Genomic DNA, 6,761 nt, shown 5'->3' on the forward strand with positions numbered 1-6,761 from the left:
GCGTCCGGCCCGCCCCGCCCCACTGACACCGCGGCCTCGCTGAACAGGCTGCGCGCCTGAGGGCCGCATCTAGAGCGTCCGCACCAGTGTCGCTGGCGGCGCTGAGACGGGCGGCCGGGAGAGGGTGGGGACGGCGGCCGCGAAGGGCTTCCCGGTGGCCCTGTGGGAGTGGTGTCTGCCGCTGGAAGGAGAGAGGAAGAGGAGCAGAAGGGGGCAGTAGCGGCCACCGCTAACGGCCTCAGTCGGCGCTGACAGGCGGGGCCAGCTCGCTCGGGAGTCCCCGCCGCCGCCGCCGCGTCGCTCCTCCGACGCCGGGCCGGCTTCGCAGAGCGCGCGGGGCGGAGGGCAGCGAGGGCCGCGCCGCGCGGGGAGAGGCCCTGCCTGCCGCCGCCCGGGATGTGACGCGGGAGGCCCCCTGGGGCCAGTCTGGCGGACGGTCGGACCAGCGCCTGCTGTGGGGGCTTTGCGGACCTCGGCCGCCGGAAGGCGGGGTGGGAGCAGCCCCTGCGGGCCTGGGGGCACACCCGTGCAGCCGGTGGGTGTCATCACTGCCCTGTCCCTGGGTGAGGGGCAGCCGTCGTTCCCGTCCCCTTCCCCTGCTTGTGGCAGTAAACTTCCCCGCGAGAAGATCCTCCTTTTCAAGACGAACCCTGGAAAGGAGTGTTTTGATGTTGTTATTTGCATCCATGTATGCCTGGCATTCCCTACCCCCCTCACCGCCCCCCTTACTCTCTCTTAAAGCCATCTAAACAGCCTAGAAAAGAGCATCTGTTTCCCCTGGATTCTGCGGTAGTGAGTGTTGCTTATTTTTTTTTTTAGGTTTCAGAAGCAGGCAGTGGGTACAAGATGTGAACTGTTCATCTTCTGCAGAAAAGGAGGCCTTTCGTCCCCTTCCCGCGACGGTGGGTATGGATCCTGGCTCCTGTCTTTGTGGCTGCCCTGGCGGCGAGGGTGTCGCGGGCTGTGGGTGCGTGCGTAGGAAGGTGTAGACAGTCTCCCTCTGCTTACTCCAGAAATGGCAGCGCTGAACTTTTCATGTGGGTCTGGGGTGGGGGGTAATTTTGGGGTGTTTATTGTTGCTCTTAAGGAGCCCTAGTGGCTCAGCGGTTAAGGACTTGACTGCTAACCGAAAGGTTGGGGGTTCAGACCCACCCAGTGTCTCTCCAGGAGAAAGACCTGGCGATCTGCTCCAGTAAAGATTACAGCCTAGGAAACCCTCTGGGGCATTTCCGCTCTGTCACATGCGGTGCTATGGGGGGAAGTCACTAGAAGGCATCTAACAACAACATTGTTCTGGGATCCCCTAAGAAACATTCATCGTTTCTTTCTCTGCTGGTTTTACAAGTAATATGGCTTTGGAGAGAAAAGGTAAAGGCTGTTTGTTCATTGCCCTTTCTTCTCAAGCAGCCAGGGAGTCTTCATCTTTCAAAGAGGAATATTTTCAGGTAATAAGAAATACCTACTGAGAGAACACGTTGGCCGTTCTTTCTGGGTTCCTGCTGCCACACTGAATGCTTACTGGATGGTTTGTTTCATCTGCCTCAGCTTGCTGAATCGGTTGAATTTCCCCAGTTTGCCTTCCGGTGGTTATTAATCTGTCGGTAGAAACTCCTTTTTTTCTGAATGAAGGGATAGGAGTGCCTGAGTATGTCAGACTCAGCAGAGGAGAAATATGGAGAAGGAAATTAAAAGTGGGAATAAGAGAGATGACAATTACTTTTGGTTTCATAATGGGTTTGTAAAAGTGACTGGTTAGGTTCCTGCAAATATTGTGATATAACAGCCAGCAGATTAGCACATGAATAATCAACCTTTGGGCTCCCGCTCCCCCCAACACTTCCTGTAAACCCATTGCCATGGAGTCATTCCGACCCATAGTGACTCTACAGGACAGAGTAGAACCTGCCCCATAGGATTTCCAAGGCTGCAGTCTTTATAGAAGCAGACTGCCACATTTTCCTCCCGCAGAGCCTCTGGTGAGTTTGAACCACCGACCTTTTGTTTAGCAGCCAAGTGCTTAACCACTGCACCACCAGGGCTCCTTCCTACCACTTTGCTTGAGAATCACTTGTTTGTAGATGCACTTACCTGTTGGTGGGTAACGTCTGCAAACTGATGTGTCCAGCACTTGCCTTAACAGTACATGTATTTGCCTGTACAGGAAAGCTGTAGCATTTGCTGGCTAGTTAAACACATCGTGCTTAGTTTGCTCTATCTGAAGGTCCTGTGTTGGGAGTTCATAGTGTGTTTTAGGGTTAAGAAATAGTGTGTTTCTTTTTATAGTTTTCTTTTTCTTTTCAGTGATTTGAGATGGTTGTCTCAGGTATGAGAAGGGAACACGATACCTTTTCTCTCCTTCATCTGGATATTGCTGAAAGGTGGGATGATTTTGAGGCAGAATAGGAAAGAGCATTCATTGGTTTTGGAGTCAGATCTGGGTTTTAATCCCAGTGTTTCTGCCACTTACTAGTGGTACTATTGGATATCTCTTTGGACCTCACTTTTCTTATAAGATCATTGTGAGGGTTGAATAAGAATATGTACGCATAGTAGCATATTGTTTAGCTACTATAAAAGGCTTGGCTGCTATCGTGGCTGGGCTGGCAAAGGAGATTCAGAGGACAGAATGACTCTGCATTAGGTGCTCTGACAGTGACTAATGTTTCTTCCTCCTTAGTATAAGGAGAAAAAGGACTTTAGGTGTTGAGCTGGGTAAGGGGTCTTCTTTGTCGGGAAAGATTTCACCATAAACCCTCCCTTGATCCTCCTATCACCCTACCAGCTGTTGTGCTGCCCTCTTGTGGTTTGCTGTGCTAAGAACTTTCTTTTCCTCCTCCCCCATTAACACTTTTTTTTTTTTCTCTCTCTCTCTCTCTCTTTTTTAGACTCCTAATGGGTTTGGATTTTTGGTTTCCCTTAGTTCCCAGTTTCCTGAACTGTGTGCTAAGATTCCTGTAGAGCACCAGTGAACTCCTCCTTTAACTACTAACTTGAAGTAGTTCACAGTTTGAGCATTAGATTACTACGTGACAATGTCATATCTTTGTAAAGCTGTGTTTTCAGAGATAGTTTTGGTAAACGCAAGTACTGTGTCAAAATCAGTGTGGAACCGGAAATCAGGGTGTGGTGTTGTCCAATCTGATATCAAAGTTGGAGAAGTTGTACAGTATCCAACAGGGACTAAGTTGTAAGGATATCAGTCCTTACTAAGTTGTTTGGACCTATCTGCTTTGGTATTTCTTTTAGCGTAGGGATGCCATACAGTTAGTCAGAAAGGACTTGAAGGCAATAGATGTAGTTTTCTTGGTTTAAGGGTACCCTGAATGGAGAAAGTTTGGGAATCTCTGCCTTAGCTCTTGTTGTGTATGCTTTGAGGAACTAGAACTTATACTGGCTTTTCTGATAAAACTATTGATACAAAATTCATATCAGCTGATCATGGCTTAATAGATTTCCTCTCATGTAATGTCTTTATAACTCCTGTCCATTTCTTTCACCCTAAAACTAATAGTTGCATTGCTTACTTCTCATTTTAGTTACTTCTTGGTTTTTTAAGTACTGGTTTTCTACTAGTATTTCTGATCATCTCCTTAAACTCAGCATACCCCAAATGAAAAACATTTCATACCCCTTTGTAATTTCCTTCTCGGTCGTGTAGGCTTTAAATTAGGCATCATCTTTAAACTATCTCTTTCGTTTACTTCTTGTATTAACCATTTAACATGTCTGTCTATATTGTCTCTCCATCTCTCCTTTCTTTCCTTCACTATCTGAATTCCAAGACTAGTTTCCTCAGCCTAGAATATTGAAAGTCACATCAGCCTCTAAGAATCCAACGTCTCTTTTATATTTATCCTCAGTGGGGATTTCACTCCTTTTTGTGGCATTCTCTTGCCCCCAAATCTTCAGTGGCTTCCCATGTTCTACCTATTAAATATAATTTCCTTTTCCTGGCTTTCAGGATACCCTGTTATCAATCCCTGCCCTATGTATTCAGTCTTTTATCTGAGGACCTTCAGCAAGCATTCCCTGCTGTAGTCTTGCAAGCTGGTTTCTACATTTTCTAATAACAAGCTATGAATATTACATTTTTTAGCTTTCGCTCATGTTCTTTATCCTTCCACACCAAGCCCAATTCTACCCCTTATTTCACTGTTCACCAGGTGTGGAGCAACTGAGTAGTGCCTCAGTCTCCTCATCTGAAAAATGGGGATAATTATGGTACTTTCCTCATAGGGTCATGGTGAGAAGTAGGTGAGTTAAAACATAAAAAGCCCTTAAAATCAATGCTGGCACACTAAGTACTCCTTAGGTGTTAGCTATTATTATTGCTACTATTATGCTACTATTGCTGCTATTTCTATTACTACACTCCCAGTTACATTTTACCTTTTTTATGAAACTGTTTCTCACTAAATACTGCTTTCACCTCCCCTCTACTTTTGTATAGCTTTTTGTCTTAGAACACCTTTAGACAGTTTAATTATATACCATGCTTTGGTTGTTTGATACTTATTTCCCTAGTAATAGCCATAGATTTTCAAGTTGATTGTGTCTGCTTTGAGGAACCACCTTAGGTTTTAAAAACACACACATAGTGCTGAGCACAGGGGGAGTATTCAATAAATACACATTGGTTGATTGTATATTAAAAAGGAACTTTAGACAGTCACCAAACATTTATTAATACCTACAGTGTACAACCACCACGTGTCTGTCAGTTTATCGTACTGTGGGGGCTTGTGTGTTGCTTTGATGCTGGAAACTATGCCACTGGTATTCAGATACCAGCAGGGTCACCCATGGTGGACAAGTTTCAGCTGAACTTCCAGACTTAAGACACACAAGGAAGAAGGACCTGGTGGTCTACTTTTGAAAAGAATTAGCCAGTGAAAACCTTATGAATAGCGGAGCATTGTCTGATACAGTGCCGGAAGATGAGTCCCCCAGGTTGAAAGGCACTTAAAAGATGGCTGGGGAAGAGCTGCCTCCTCAAAGTAGAGTTGACCTTAATGACATGGATGGAGTCAAGCTTTCAGGATCTTCATTTACTGATGTGGCATGACTCAAAATGAGAAGAAACAGCTGCAAACATCCAGTAATAATCAGAAAGTGGAGTGTATGAAGTATGAATCTAGGAAAATTGGAAATCGTCAAAAATGAAACGGAACACAGAAACATTGATATCCTCGGTGTCAGTGAGCTGAAATGGACTGGTATTGGTCATTTTGAATTGGACAGTCATATGATCTACTATGCTGGGAATGACAACTTGAAGAGGAATGGTGTTGCATTCATCATCAAAAAGAACAAGATCTATCCTGAAGTACAATGCTGACAGTGATAGAATAATATCCATATGCCTGCAAGGAAGACCAGTTAATAGGACTGTTATTCAAATTTATGCATTGACCACTAAGGTCAAAGATGAAGAAATTGAAGATTTTTACCAGCTTCTGCAGTCTGAAATTGATCGAACATGCAATCAGGATGCCTTGGTGATAGAAACGATGCTGGAGATCGCATGATAGAATTTTGCAAGACCAACGACTTCTTCACTGAAATGGTGACTATAAACATGGACCTCTCCAGATGGAATACACAGAAATCAAGTCTACTACATCTGTCGAAAGAGACGATAGAAAAGCTGAATATCATCAGTCAGAACAAGGCCAGGGGCTGGCTGCCGAACAGACCATCAATTGCTCATGTGCAAGTTCAAGTTGAAATTGAAGAAAATTAGAACAAGTCCATGAGAGCCCAAGTCCGACCTTGAGTATATCTCACCTGAATTTAGAGACCATCTCAAGAACAGATTTGATGCGTTGAACACTAATGACCGAGGACCAGACGAATTGTGGAATGACATCAAGGACATCATATATGAAGAACGCAAGAGGTCATTAAAAAGACAGGAAAGAAAGAAAAGACCAAAATGGATGTCAGAAGAGACTCTGACACTTGCTGTTGAACGTCAAGTAGCTTAAGCAAAAGGAAGAAATGGTGAAGTAAAAGAACTGAAGAGAAGATTTCACAAGGCAGCTCGAGAAAACAAAGTAAAGTATTATAATGATGTGCAAAGAGCTGGAGATAGAAAACCAAAAAGGAAGAACATTCTCGGCATTTCTCAAGCTGAAAGAACTGAAGAAAAAATTCATGCCTCGAGTTGCAATAGTGAAGGATTCTATGAGGAAAATATTAAACGATGCAGGAAGCATCAAAAGAAGTTGGAAGGAATACACAGAATCATTATACTGAAAAGAATTGGTCAGTGTTCAGCTATTTCAAGAGGTAGCATATAATCAGGAACCGGTGGTAATGAAGGAAGAAGTCCAGGCTGCAGTGAAGGCATTGGCAAAAAACAAGGCTCCAGGAATTAACGGAGTATCAGTTGAGATGTTTCAACAAACGGATGCAGCGCTGGAAGTGCTCACTTGATGCCAAAAAATTTGGAAGACAGCTACCTGGCCAACCAACTGGAAGAGATCCATATTTATGCCTATTCCTAAAAAAGGTGATCTGACTGAGTGCAGAAGTTATCAAACAATATCATTACTGTTACACTCAAGTGAAATTTTGCTGAAGATTATTCAAAAGCAGCTGCAGCAGTATATTGACAGGGAACTGCCAGAAGTTCAGGCTAGATTCAGAAGAAGACATGGAACCAGGAATGTCATTGCTGATGTCAGATGGATCCTGGCTGAAAGCAGAGAATACCAGAAAGATGTTTACCTGTGTTTTATTGACTATGCAAAGGCATT

The 6,761-nt window shown here is 44.6% G+C and overlaps 1 protein-coding gene across 1 annotated transcript in view; it reads left to right on the forward strand.

Moving 5' to 3' along the window:
• The first annotated feature begins 26 nt into the window (after positions 1–26).
• The window catches only part of JAK2 (Janus kinase 2), a 100,686-nt gene continuing 93,951 nt past the window's right edge, over positions 27–6,761 (forward strand). The window contains exons 1-2 of the mRNA XM_023728563.1: positions 27–535; positions 820–902. The gene's annotated coding sequence lies outside the window, so the exon portion shown is untranslated. The remainder of the gene's footprint in view (positions 536–819; positions 903–6,761) is intronic.

The sequence above is a fragment of the Trichechus manatus genome, unplaced genomic scaffold, assembly GCF_000243295.1.
Source record: "Trichechus manatus latirostris isolate Lorelei unplaced genomic scaffold, TriManLat1.0 scaffold00025, whole genome shotgun sequence".
Lineage (NCBI taxonomy): Eukaryota > Metazoa > Chordata > Mammalia > Sirenia > Trichechidae > Trichechus > Trichechus manatus.